General features: G+C 47.1%; 1 pseudogene; it reads left to right on the forward strand.

The window, feature by feature from the left end:
* The first annotated feature begins 667 nt into the window (after window positions 1-667).
* Window positions 668-7,676, forward strand: LOC111977322 (KIF-binding protein-like; annotated as a pseudogene).
* Window positions 7,677-12,389: the final 4,713 nt, after the last annotated feature.

Consider the following 12,389-nt stretch of genomic DNA (forward strand, 5'->3'; position numbering starts at 1 on the left):
TATGTCTGCATCATTCCAATTCCCCCATATATTTTGGGGGTAAATATACAGTACCAGTCAAAAGTATGGACACACCTACTAATTACAGGGTTTTTCTTTATTTTACTATTTTCTACATTGTAAAATAATAGCGAAGACACCAAAACTATGGAAAAACACATATGGAATCATGTAGTAACCAAAAAAGTGTTTAACAAATCAAAATATATTTTAGATTTGACATTCTTCAAAGTAGCCACCATTTTCCTTGATGAAAGCCTTGCACACTCTTGGCATTCTTTGCACACTCCATTGCTTTTCCAACAGTCTTGAAGGTATGGTGGTAGGGTATTTGTATATTTATTTTTCAAGCAAACTATAAGAGAGTTGTACTCCAGTCTAGTAGGTGGCGGTAATGCAACATATTGGATGCCAACCYCCGTTAAACCTCATCGAAGAAGAAGACCGCTCTCGTTGACTTCTCAAACCCCAGCCTGYTCTGTTTGGTCTGTTTRGCAAGCATTCCCGGAAGTGTTGCGATGTTGCGCCTCTGGGTTTAGAAACTCTGTGACTTAACGCTCATGCATGTTTTCTGTTGCAAAACGCATCGCTACCGTGTGCCCTAATCAAATGAATATGACCCTACCCAACTACGGGATCCCGCTTGGGTTTTACAGAAATAAAAAACATGGCTTCCACATACAGTGATGAATGGAGAGCAGTGTGTGACATGTTTTGTAATGCTCAAGATCTCTTTGAAGTAGAATCAAGAAAAGACCCAGAAAACTACCCTTTTCGATCAAAGTATAAGGCAAGGGAGCTTTTAGAAGATATATACTGCTCCTTGAAGAATTTCGATGTCGGTGAACACGAGAGCGTCAATGATGAAGCAGACCAGCGCCCGACAGATCAGCCCATTGACCGAGGAAATGAGGAGAGCTTTGGGAGAGGCCACTGTGGAGACTCCCCAGACGGATCAAGAGTAGCTKAACTCGGGACGGTGGAGTATTATCTTGGTGTAAACCACGTTGAAACAGAAGAGCTGTCTGCTYGAGAGGAACATTTTATGAATTGCATGACATTGCAGGAAAAGTGCAGCATATCACCAGAGAACATGTCTTTGTTCATCCAAGTCAGGGTAATGACAGCTAAAACCTATGTTGGCCTTCATTAAGCATGCAACTAGCAGTCCAGTGCATAAAATGTGCCTAATCTATGCACACACATTGGCATTGGCTAAAGATAATGAAAATAATGAAGTAGTCAAATGTTGTGGACTGACATATATATATATATATTTTTTTTTTGAATCAACTGGGCATTCTGTGGGCAGGTAGGGATGAAATTGAGAGAACCCAAGGATTTTTGGAAACTGCAGAAGCATTGTATATTTGTTACATACTGCTAGCTACCTAGAGCTACCCGGAAACCTAGGCTAATTCCACGATGGGCTATCGACGTCACGCACGAAGAGGCAAAAACAGACTTACCCCCATCCACTCAAAGGCTAACTTGCTAGCCCCGGTCTGCTAACTGCTAGCTTGTCGGCCCCGGTCTGCTAACTGCTAGCTTGCCTGCCACGGTTTGCTAACTGCTAGCTTGCCTTCCCGGTCTGCTAACTGCTAGCCCCTGCTAACTGCTTGCTTGCTAACCCGGTCTGCTAACTGCTAGCTTCCAGCCCGGTCTGCTAACTGCTAGCTTGTTTAGCCCTGGCCTACTAACTGTTAGCTTGTTAGCATCGGCTGCTAACTCTCTGAATCGCCATGTCCCCAGTCAGCCCAACCACTCACTGGACCCATGTGTTCACTTGGCTACGCATGCCTCTCTCTAATATCAATATGCCTCGTCCATTACTGTCCTGATTAGTGATTACTGTCTTATTTCACTGTAGAGCCTCTAGCCTTGCTCAATATGCCTTAACCAACATGTTGTTCCACCTACATATGCGATGACATCACCTGGTTTAAACGTCTCTAGAGACTATATCTCTCTTATCATTACTCAATGCCTAGGTTTACCGTAATGTACTCACATCCTACCTTACCTTTGTCTGTACACTATGCCTTGAATCTATGCTATCGAGCCCAGAAACCTGCTCCTTTACTCTCTCTTCCAACGTGCTAGACGGCCAGTTCGTATAGATTTAGTCGTACCCTTATCCTACTTCTCCTCTGTTCCTCTGGTGATGTAGAGGTTAATCTAGGTCCTGCAGTGCCTAGCCCACTCCCACTCCCCAGGTGCTCTCATTTGTTGACTTCTGTAACCGTAAAAGCCTTGGTTTCATGCATGTTAACATTAGAACCTACTCCCTAAGTTTGTTTTACCACTGATTTAGCACACTCTGCCAACCCGGATGTCTTAGCCGTGTCTGAATCCTGGCTTAGAAAACCCACCAAACCCTGAAATCTCCATCGCAAACTTAACATTTTCCGCCAAGATAGAACTGCAAGGGGGCGGTGTTGCAATCTACTGCAAAGATAGCCTGCAGGTTCTGTATTACTATCCAAGTCTGTACCCAAACAATTCGAGCTTCTACTTCTAAAAATCCCCTTTCCAGAAACAAGTCTCTCACTGTTGCGCTTGCTATAGACCTCCTCTGCCCCAGCTGTGCCTCGATACCATATGTGAATTGATTGCCCCCATCTATCTTCTGAGCTCGTGCTACTAGGTGACCTAAACTGGGACATGCTTAACACCCTCGGCATCTACAATCTAAGATTGACTGCCTCAATCTCACACAAATTATCAATGAACCTACCAGGTACAACTCCAAATCCGTAACACGGCACCTCATAGATGTCATCCTACATAATCGACCTCCAAATACACCTCTGCTGTTTTCAAATCAAGATCTCAGTGATCACTGCCTCATTGCCTGCATCCGTAATGGTCTGCGACCAACGACCACCCTCATCACTGTCAAACACTACCTAAAACACTTCTGCGAGCAGGCCTTTCTAATCGACCTGGCCGGGGTATCCCTGGAATGACATTGACCTCATCCCGTCAGTAGATGATGCCTGCTGTATTCTTTAAAGTGCCTTCCTCACCATCTTAAATAAGCATGCCCATTCAAAAAAATGAACTAGGAATAGATATAGTCCTTGGTTCACTCCAGACTGTCTGCCCTTGACCAGCACAAAAACATCCTGTGGCGTTCTGCATTAGCATCGAATAGCCCCGTGATATGCACTTTTCAGGAAGTTAGGAACAAATATACACAGGCAGTTAAGAAAGCTAAGGCTAGCTTTTTCAAACGAAATTTGCATCCTGTAGTACTAACTCAAAAAAGTTCTGGGACACTGTAAAGTCCATGGAGAATAAGAGCACCTCCTCCCAGCTGCCCACCTGCTCTGAGGCTAGGAAACACTGTCACCACCGATAAATCCACTATAATTGAGAATTTCAATAAGCATTTCTCTACGGCTGTCCATGCTATCACCTGGCTACCCCTACCCCGGTCAACTGCCCGGCACCTCCACAGCAACCGCCCAAAGCCCCCACCATTTCTCCTTCACCCAAATCCAGATAGCTGATGTTCTGAAAGAGCTGCAAAATCTGGACCCCTACAAATCAGCGGGCTAGACAATCTGGACCCTCTCTTTCTAAAATTATCTGCTGAAATTGTTGCAACCCCTATTACTAGCCTGTTTAACCTCTCTTTCGTATCGTCTGAGATTCCCAAAGATTGTAAAGCTGCCGCGGTCATCCCCTCTTCAAAGGGGTGAACTCTAGACCCAAACTGCTACAGACCTATATCTATCCAACCCTGTCTTTCTAAGGTCTTCGAAAGCCAAGTTAACAAACAGATTACCGACCATTTTGAATCCCCCCGTACCTTCTCCGCTATGCAATCTGGTTTCAAAGCTGGTCATGGGTGCACCTCAGCCACGCTCAAGGTCCTAAACGACATCAATAACCCCCATCGATAAGGACAGTACTGCGCAGCCGTATTCATCGACCTGGGCTTTCGACTCTGTCAATCACCACATTCTTTATGGCAGACTCAACAGCCTTGGTTTCTCAAATGATTGCCTCGCCTGGTTCACCAACTACTTCTGCATAGAGGTCAGTGTGTCAAATCGGAGGGCCTGTTGTCCGGGCCTCTGGCAGTCTCTATGGGGGTGCCACAGGGTTCATCTCTGGCCGACTCTTTTCTCTGTATACATCAATGATGTTGCTCTTGCTGCTGGTGATTCCTCTGATCACTCTACGCAGACGACACCATTCTGTATACTTCTGGCCCCTTTTGGACACTGTGTTAACTAACCTCCAAACGAGCGTCAATGCCATACAACTCTCTTCCGTGGCCTCCAACTGCTCTTAACGCGTAAAACTAAATGCATGGTATTCAACAATCACTGCCCGCACCTGCTCGCCCGTCCAGATCACTACTCTGGAAGGCTCTGACTTAGAATACGTGGCAACTACAAATACCTAGGTGTCTGGTTAGACTGTAAACTCTCCTTCCAGACTCACATTAGCATCTCCAATCAAAATTAAATCTAGAATCGGCTTCCTATATGCGCAACAAAGCATCCTTCACTCATGCTGCCAAACATACCCTCGTAAAACTGACCATCCTAACGATCCTCGACTTCGGGGATGTCATCTATCAAATAGCCTCAACACTCTACTCAACAACTGGATGCAGTCTATCACAGTGCATCCGTTTTGACCAAAGCCCCATACACTACCCACCATTGCGACCTGTACGCTCTCGTTGGTTGGCCTTCGCTTCATACTCGTGGCCAAACCCACTGGCTACAGGTTATCTACAAGTCTCTGCTAGGTAAAGCCCGCCTTATCTCAGCTCGCTGGTCACCATAGCAGCACCCACTCGTAGCACGCGCTCCACAGGTAATCTCACTGGTCACTCGCCCAAAGCCATTTCCTCCTTGGTCGTCTTTCCTTCCAGTTCTCTGCTGCCAATGACTGGAACGAACTGCAAAAATCTCTGAAGCTGGAAACACTTATCTCCCTCACTAGCTTTAAGCACCAGCTGTCAGAGCAGCTCACAGATTACTGCACCTGTACATAGCCTATCTATAATTTAGCCAAAAAACTACCACTTCCCCTACTGTATTTATTTATTTTGCTCCTTTGCACCCCATTATTTCTATTTCTACTTTGCACATTCTTCCACTGCAATCTACCATTCCAGTGTTTTACTTGCTATATTGTATTTACCTCGCCACTGGCCTTTTTTTGGCCTTTACTCTCTCTTTATTTCACCTGACATTTTGCTCACATTGTATATAGACTTATTTTTCTACTGTATTATTGACTGAATGTTTTGTTTATTCCATGTGTAACTCTGTGTTGTTGTATGTGTCAAATTGCTATGCTTTATCTTGGCCAGGTCGCAGTTGCAAATGAGAACTTGTTCTCAACTAGCCTACCTGGTTAAATAAAGGTGAAATAAATTATTTATTTTTTAAACATGAAAGAGGTAYGCATGAGACTGTCTATGTGCAATTTGCCTGCCTATGCATAATTTTCCTACATTATCATTTTCTTTCTGGGGTAAGAGCAAGCAGCAGCATCATCATCATCAGGCCTCATCATCTGTCATCTGYAAGGCCAGCTGTGGTGCATTCTATYTGGTTTACTGTCCCGGCATACTGAATCCTATGGCATCTGTTTAAATGTGACCTTGACAATTCAGAGTGGATAARCTATAGTTTTTTTCCCCCTCCCCTTTTTTTCGCAACTCCCAATGGACCTCACTGAGTTCTTTGTGGCAGAGGAAGATGCATTACCACAACAGGAGAGGATAAAGAGGTAGAGAAGTCATTCTTGTGTGGAGTCTTTCATAAATTACAGAAAGAAGTGACGTTGCTRTTTTAACTTTAACTTTTCACTCTCTTCAAACAGATTTGAAATGGCCTACACCCACACACTGTACTATCTTGCACAAATGTACAAGAACTTGGAGCTGTATGASAAGCTGGGGGCAACTGACACAGCACTCTTCAGAGACAGCTGGAATTCAACCAGTTCATTCCTCTGGAATGGGCCATCAACGCTGCCACGTTACCGCAATATTACATCACCAAGGTAAATTATAAACTGTATGTAATCTCTTCATCAAGATGAATTACTTATCATTTCTTTACAGTGCGTAAATGACTTGATTTCTTTATAATGACATTTCTATAGKTTAAACATATTTCTCTTCCCACCACTTTGTCTGCCAGACCCTCTACATGGAGGGCAGGCACTGTCTATCTGCTGCCATTGTCATAGCAGGCCTAGCTGGAGAGGWCCCCTCAGAAGCCGCTGCCCAGGAGAGTAAGTTCTCACTCTAAAGTTATATACTCAGCCTTGACTGTATATGTTRATTCTGAAATGTTTGTATGTTGTCGATCATTCTGTACTCATTAACACACATCTCAAACCTTTGTGTTTAGGTGAAGATGAGGCTGAGAAACGAGACCAACTTAGACAGAAGAGAGKCGAAATTGCAAGGTGTTGGATAAAATACTGTCTTKATTTGTTGCAAGATGCCAAGAAACTTCTCGAGGTAATTTAGACATCTTTAAACAATATGTAATTTCGTAGATGAGTAGCCTATATTGTGAGACAATATCTAATTTGTATGCCTGCTGCTCTGTGCAGGACAACATTGGAGAGCTAGAGGRGGATCGACAGGCGGAGCTGAGAGCGACACAGCTACAAGAGGAGGAGGAGGAGAAGGAGAGAGGAAGGAAGAGTGCTGTTCTGTTTGGTTCCATTGACACCTTTGACTCCATCTGTGGCCTGGAAGAGAAGGTGAGTTGTGTGTTCCRCGTCAACTTTGAGGAGGCCCGCGCAATCTTTCTGGTTGGCCAGGCCTACGTAAACCAAGCTAAGGAGTACTTTGAGATGGATGGCCAGGTCACAGATCACATTGAGATTCTGCAGGACCACAGCGSTCTCTTCAAGGCCCTGGCATTCTTTGAGGAGGACCTGAAGCGGCYKRGCAAGATGCACAAGRGGCGGGTGGACATGATGGAGCCCWTCTGCAAAGATCTGAACGCCCAGTACTACCTCCTCATCTGCCGCCAGCTGCAGTTTGAGCTGGCCGAGGACCTACTACGAGATGATGGATCTGAAGCTGGCCATGGCCAACAAGCAGGACMACCTGGACGCMCACACGGTCAAGAKGTTTAACCACCTCTGCTCCTCCTCCACCAGGTTCTACCAGATGTTCCTCGACTGAGTCAGCTCGCCAGAGGGCAAGTGGCCGGATAAATTGGAGGACGAGGTACTGAGGCCGGTCCTTGTGGCTAAGTTACGGGTGGCTCGTCTCCACAGCAGGCTTATCTCGACCAGCACAACCGTTCAGCTGGAGAACCTGAACTGCTCCCTGGAGTGCTACAATTTTGTACTGCAAAATACTGCAAGGATAACCCAGAGGCCAAAATCGCCATCGAGACAGAGCTGGAGCTGAGCGAAGAGATGACCAGCCTTCTGCCGCTCAAGATCAACCGARTCAAGGCAAAGATGGCCTCCTCTAACTGACTCTGAATGTGCACAAAACTCCACACTACAACGCCTGGTTAAACACCCCTATCATATATTAAATATGTCATTTTCCTCAATCCCCATTTGATGTTCTGCATTTCCTGATGACTAATTAACCACACCTTTTAATAACTGAAAATAATTAGTTATATGCATGATGCCACATTCATTGCCTAATTTATTTTCTTCTCCTGGCTGGTGAAAATAACTATAATGTTGTATGGTTTGTAGATATGTAGCTAAAAACAATATAATGGAAACATGAATTAACTGATGTGATATTTGTTTTGAAAAGGATCTGTCTATTTCCAACTGACTACCGAAWCCCTAAATAAACATAACTTGCAAATAACCTTTTCTTGCCTCTCAAAAGCTTTCATTGTTGGAAGTTATTTTGAACAAATCAAGTATGATTTATCACATGCCCCGAATACAACAGGTGTAGACTTTACCATGAAATGCTTAAGAGCTCTTTTCCAACAATGCAGAGTTAAAAAGTAAATATAGATTAGCAAAAAAAGGGAAATAGTAACACAATAAAATAATAACGATGCTATATACAAAGAGTACCGATACCAAGTCAATGTGCAGGGGTATAAGGTAATTGAGGTAATATGTACATGTAGGTAGGGGTAAAAGTGACTAGGCAATCAGGATAAATAATAAACAGTAGCAGCAGCGTGTGTGAAAGTGTGTGTTGTGTGTGTGAGTGTGTTGGAGTGTCAGTGTAGTGTGTGTGGGTAGAGTCCAGTGAGTGTACATAGAGCCAGTGCAAGAATGTCAGTGCAAATAGTCCCCAATTAGGTTGGTTATGACGATCTGTTTCTGTTCTTGACAGCAAGTGACAATTGTGTTTTTAATACAGTATCAAATCGTATCTATGTATTAAAGTTCCAAGCAGATTTGTTGCTGCAACAGAACGGTCAGTGTGGCCCACGAAACTGAAGAGGGTGCTGTTACTCATCAAATGGCTTCTAGGTCATAAAATCCACAGGCAGATAATACAGTGGAAGTTATTTACTTACTTATTTTAGTAGTTGTACAAGAACTTTACTTCATTGTCAGTACTATACTAATGAGAAACATAAATATATCCAATGCTCCCAGGKAAGTATAGCCATAGATGTCTTACCCTATCATAACCCCAAATCTAAGACTATTCCAGTGTTTATGTTTTTGTAACAATTTGAGTGTTTGWCAACAAACAACATATATATTTAAAATGGTTTCAAAAGGTATTATGGATCTCCTTGCGTCCATAGCTGTCCTTGCGTCCATMAATTTGAGTGTGGTTGTCACGCCCTGACCTTAGTGAMCCTTTTTATGTCTCTATTTGGTTTGGTCAGGGTYTGATTTGGGGTGGGCATTCTATGTTTTTGTTTTCTATGATTTTGTATTTCTATGTTTTGGCRGGGTATGGTTCTCAATCAGGGACAGCTGTCTATCGTTGRCTCTGATTGGGAACCATACTTAGGTAGCCCTTTTCCCTCCWTTCAGTGTGGGAAGTTGTCTTTGTTTGTGGCACTATASTCTTAAGCTTCACYGTTGTTTTTGTATTGTTTATTGTTTTTTGTCGGCGTCATCCTAATAAAAAGGAATATGTACGCTCACCACGCTGTGCTTTGGTCTACTTCATTCGACGGCCGTGACAGTGGTTACATTTCCTAAACCCCATCCCTCAGTTTATCAAACAAAGTGGTATGGTCAGGCTGTTAAAATAACAGATTGTGCCTTTCGTTGGAAATTACCCTTATGATATGTGTATTAGCAGATGTGACTATGACTAGTATGTATCACTTCATCTTTTCCTCCACAATAAACCCGCCCCCCCCTTCGTTCATGCAAAACGATACTCTTGATGAGGAAGAGTGACCAAGGCGCAGCGTGATACGAATACATCTTTTTATTATGAAGATGAAACACGAAACGAAATCACTTTGACAAACTAACAATAAACAACAAACGACCGTGAAGCTACAAACGTTAGTGATACACAAGCTACAAAACGTTAAACATAGACAATTACCCACAAACACCTAAAGCCTATGGCTGCCCTTAAATATGGCTCCCAATCAGAGACAAACAATAAACAGCTGTCTCTGATTGAGAACCAAACCAGGCAACCATAGACTTTCCTAACACCGCCACACTGAAACACAACCCCAACATACTACAAACCCCCTAAACAATACACACACCCTAAACTAGACAAAAACCCAAACATCCCCCCATGTCACACCCTGAACCTAACTAAACGAATAAAGAAAATCAATATTAACAAAGGCAGGGTGTGACCAGTACCCCGCCCCCCAAAGGTGCGGACTCCGGCCGCAAAACCTACACAGAAGGAGGGGTCCGGTGGCCTTCCTATGGTGCGGCTCGGTGCGGGACTGTGACCCCCTCCACTATAGTCACACCCGCTTTTGGTGGCCTTCTGGAACGGCAGTCCCGGACTGAATACATCCCATAGGGCGCCACTGGACGGAGGGCAGCTCGACTGAGGGGGCAGCTCGACTGAGGGGCAGCTCGACTGAGGGGCAGCTCATGACTGGCAGATGCTCTGGGGATCCTGTGCTAACTGATGCCTGGGATCCTGGTGACTGATGGCTCTGGCGGATCCTGGCTGACTACGCTCGGGATCTGGCGACTGACGCTCTGGCGGATCCTGGCTGACTGACGGCTCTGGCGGATCCTGCTGACTGACGGCTCTGGCGGATCCTGGCTGGCTGGCTCTGGCGGATCCTGGCTGGCTGGCTCTGGCTGGTCATGCTCTACGGCTCTGGCTGGCATGGCTGGCTGACGGCTCTGGCTGGTCATGGCGGCTGACGGCTCTGGCTGGTCATGGTGCTGCGCTCTGCTGGTCATGGCTGGCTGACGCTCTGGCTGCATGGCTGGCTGACGGCTCTCGCTGGTCATGGCTGGCTGACGGCTCTTGGCTGGTCATGGCTGGCTGACGACGGCTCTGGCTGGTCATGGTGGCGGACGGCTCTGGCTGGTCATGGCTGCGGACGGTCTGGCTGTCATGGCTGGCGGACGCTCTGGCTATCTTGAGTCGGTATCCTGTCTGGCGGACGTCTGGCTGATCTGTCTGGCGGACGGCTCTGGCTGATCCTGTCTGGCGGACGGCTCTGGCTGATCCTGTCTGGCGACGGCTCTAGCGGCTCGGGACAGACGGGCGGCTCGACGGCTCGGGACAGACGGCAGCCTGACAGGCTCGGACAGACGGCAGCTCTGACGGCTCGGGACAGACGGCAGCTCTGACGGCTCGGACAGAACGGAAGCTCTGACGCTCTGGACAGACGCAGCTACGCTCGGACGACGGGCACTCTGACGGCTCGGACGACGGCAGCTCTGACGGCTCGACGACGGCAGCTCTGACGTCGGACATGACGGGGCAGCTTGACGGCTCGGACAGACGGGCAGCTCTGACGGCTCTGGGACGACGCAGCTCTGACGGCTCTGGCACACGGCAGCTCTGACGCTTGGCAGACGACAGTGCAGTGCGCACTGGGCAGACGGCAGACTCTGGCCGGCTGAGCGCACAGTAGGCCTGGTGCTGTGTACCGGAACTGGAGTACGTGCTGAGCACACGCACCTCAAGCTAGTGCGGGAAGAAGGAACAGGCATACTGGACCCTGGAGACGCACATTAGGCCTAGTGCGTCGTGCCGGAACTGGTAGGTACCGGGCTGGGACACGCACCTCAAGGCTAGTGCGGGGAGCAGCAACAGGACGCACAGGACTCTGGAGACGCACAGGAGGCTTGGTGCGTGGTGCCGAAATGGTGGTACCGGGCTGGAGACACGCACCATAGGGCGAGTTCCGTGGAAGGAACCGGGCTCTGGAGACACACTGGAAGCCTGGTGCGTGGTGTTGGCACTGGTGTACTGGGCTGGGGCGGGGAGTGGCGCCGGTATACCGGACCATGCAGGCGTACTGGCTCCCTTGAGCACTGAGCCTGCCCAACCTTACCTGGTTGTATGCTCCCCGTCGTCGACCAATGCGGGGAGGTGGAATAACCCGCACTGGGCTGTGTAGTGCAACCGGGGACACATGCGTAAGCTTGGTGCCATGTATTGCCGACCCGAGGAGACGCACTGGAGACCAGACGCGTTGAAGCCGTTCATGGCACCTGGCTCAATGCCCAATCTAACCTGCCAGTGCGGGAGGTGGAATAACCCGCACCGGGCTATGCACACGTACAGGAGACACCATGCGCTCTACCGCATAACACGGTGTCTGCCCGTACTCTCGCACTCCATGTAATACAGGGAGTAGGCGCAGGTCTCCTACCTGACTTCGCCACACTCCCTTTTAGCCCCCCCCAGATTTTTTTTGGGCTGACTCACAGGCTTCCTACCGCGTCGTCTTGCTGCCTCCATTCGCCGGTATCCCTCCTCGCACTGCGCCAGAGAATCCCAGCGGCTCCGGCATTCGCCCTGGGTCATCTTCCACCTGTCGATCTCCTCCCACGTAGTGTAGCCCAGATCCTCTCCCATTTCCATAAATCCTGTGTAGTGGGGTCCTGTTGCTGTTTCACACGCTGCTTGGTCCTGGGTTGGTGGGAAATTCTGTCACGGTCGTCTTGATGAGGAAGAGCGGACCAAGGCGCAGCGTTGATACAATACTCTTTTTATTAGTGAAGATAAACACGAAACGAAACACTTTGACAAACAACAAAAACAACATAAACGACCGTGAACTACAAACGTTTAGTCATACACAAGCTAAAACGTTAACATAGACAATTACCACAAACACCTAAAGCCTATGGCTGCCTTAAATTATGGCTCCCAATCAGAGACAACAATAAACAGCTGTCTCTGATTGAGACAAACAAAGCAACCATAGACTTTCCTAAACACCTACACTGAACACAACCCTTTCTGCCATCCTCTCCTT

This window comes from Salvelinus sp. IW2-2015, linkage group LG18, assembly GCF_002910315.2.
Source record: "Salvelinus sp. IW2-2015 linkage group LG18, ASM291031v2, whole genome shotgun sequence".
In the NCBI taxonomy this organism is placed as follows: Eukaryota; Metazoa; Chordata; class Actinopteri; order Salmoniformes; family Salmonidae; genus Salvelinus; species Salvelinus sp. IW2-2015.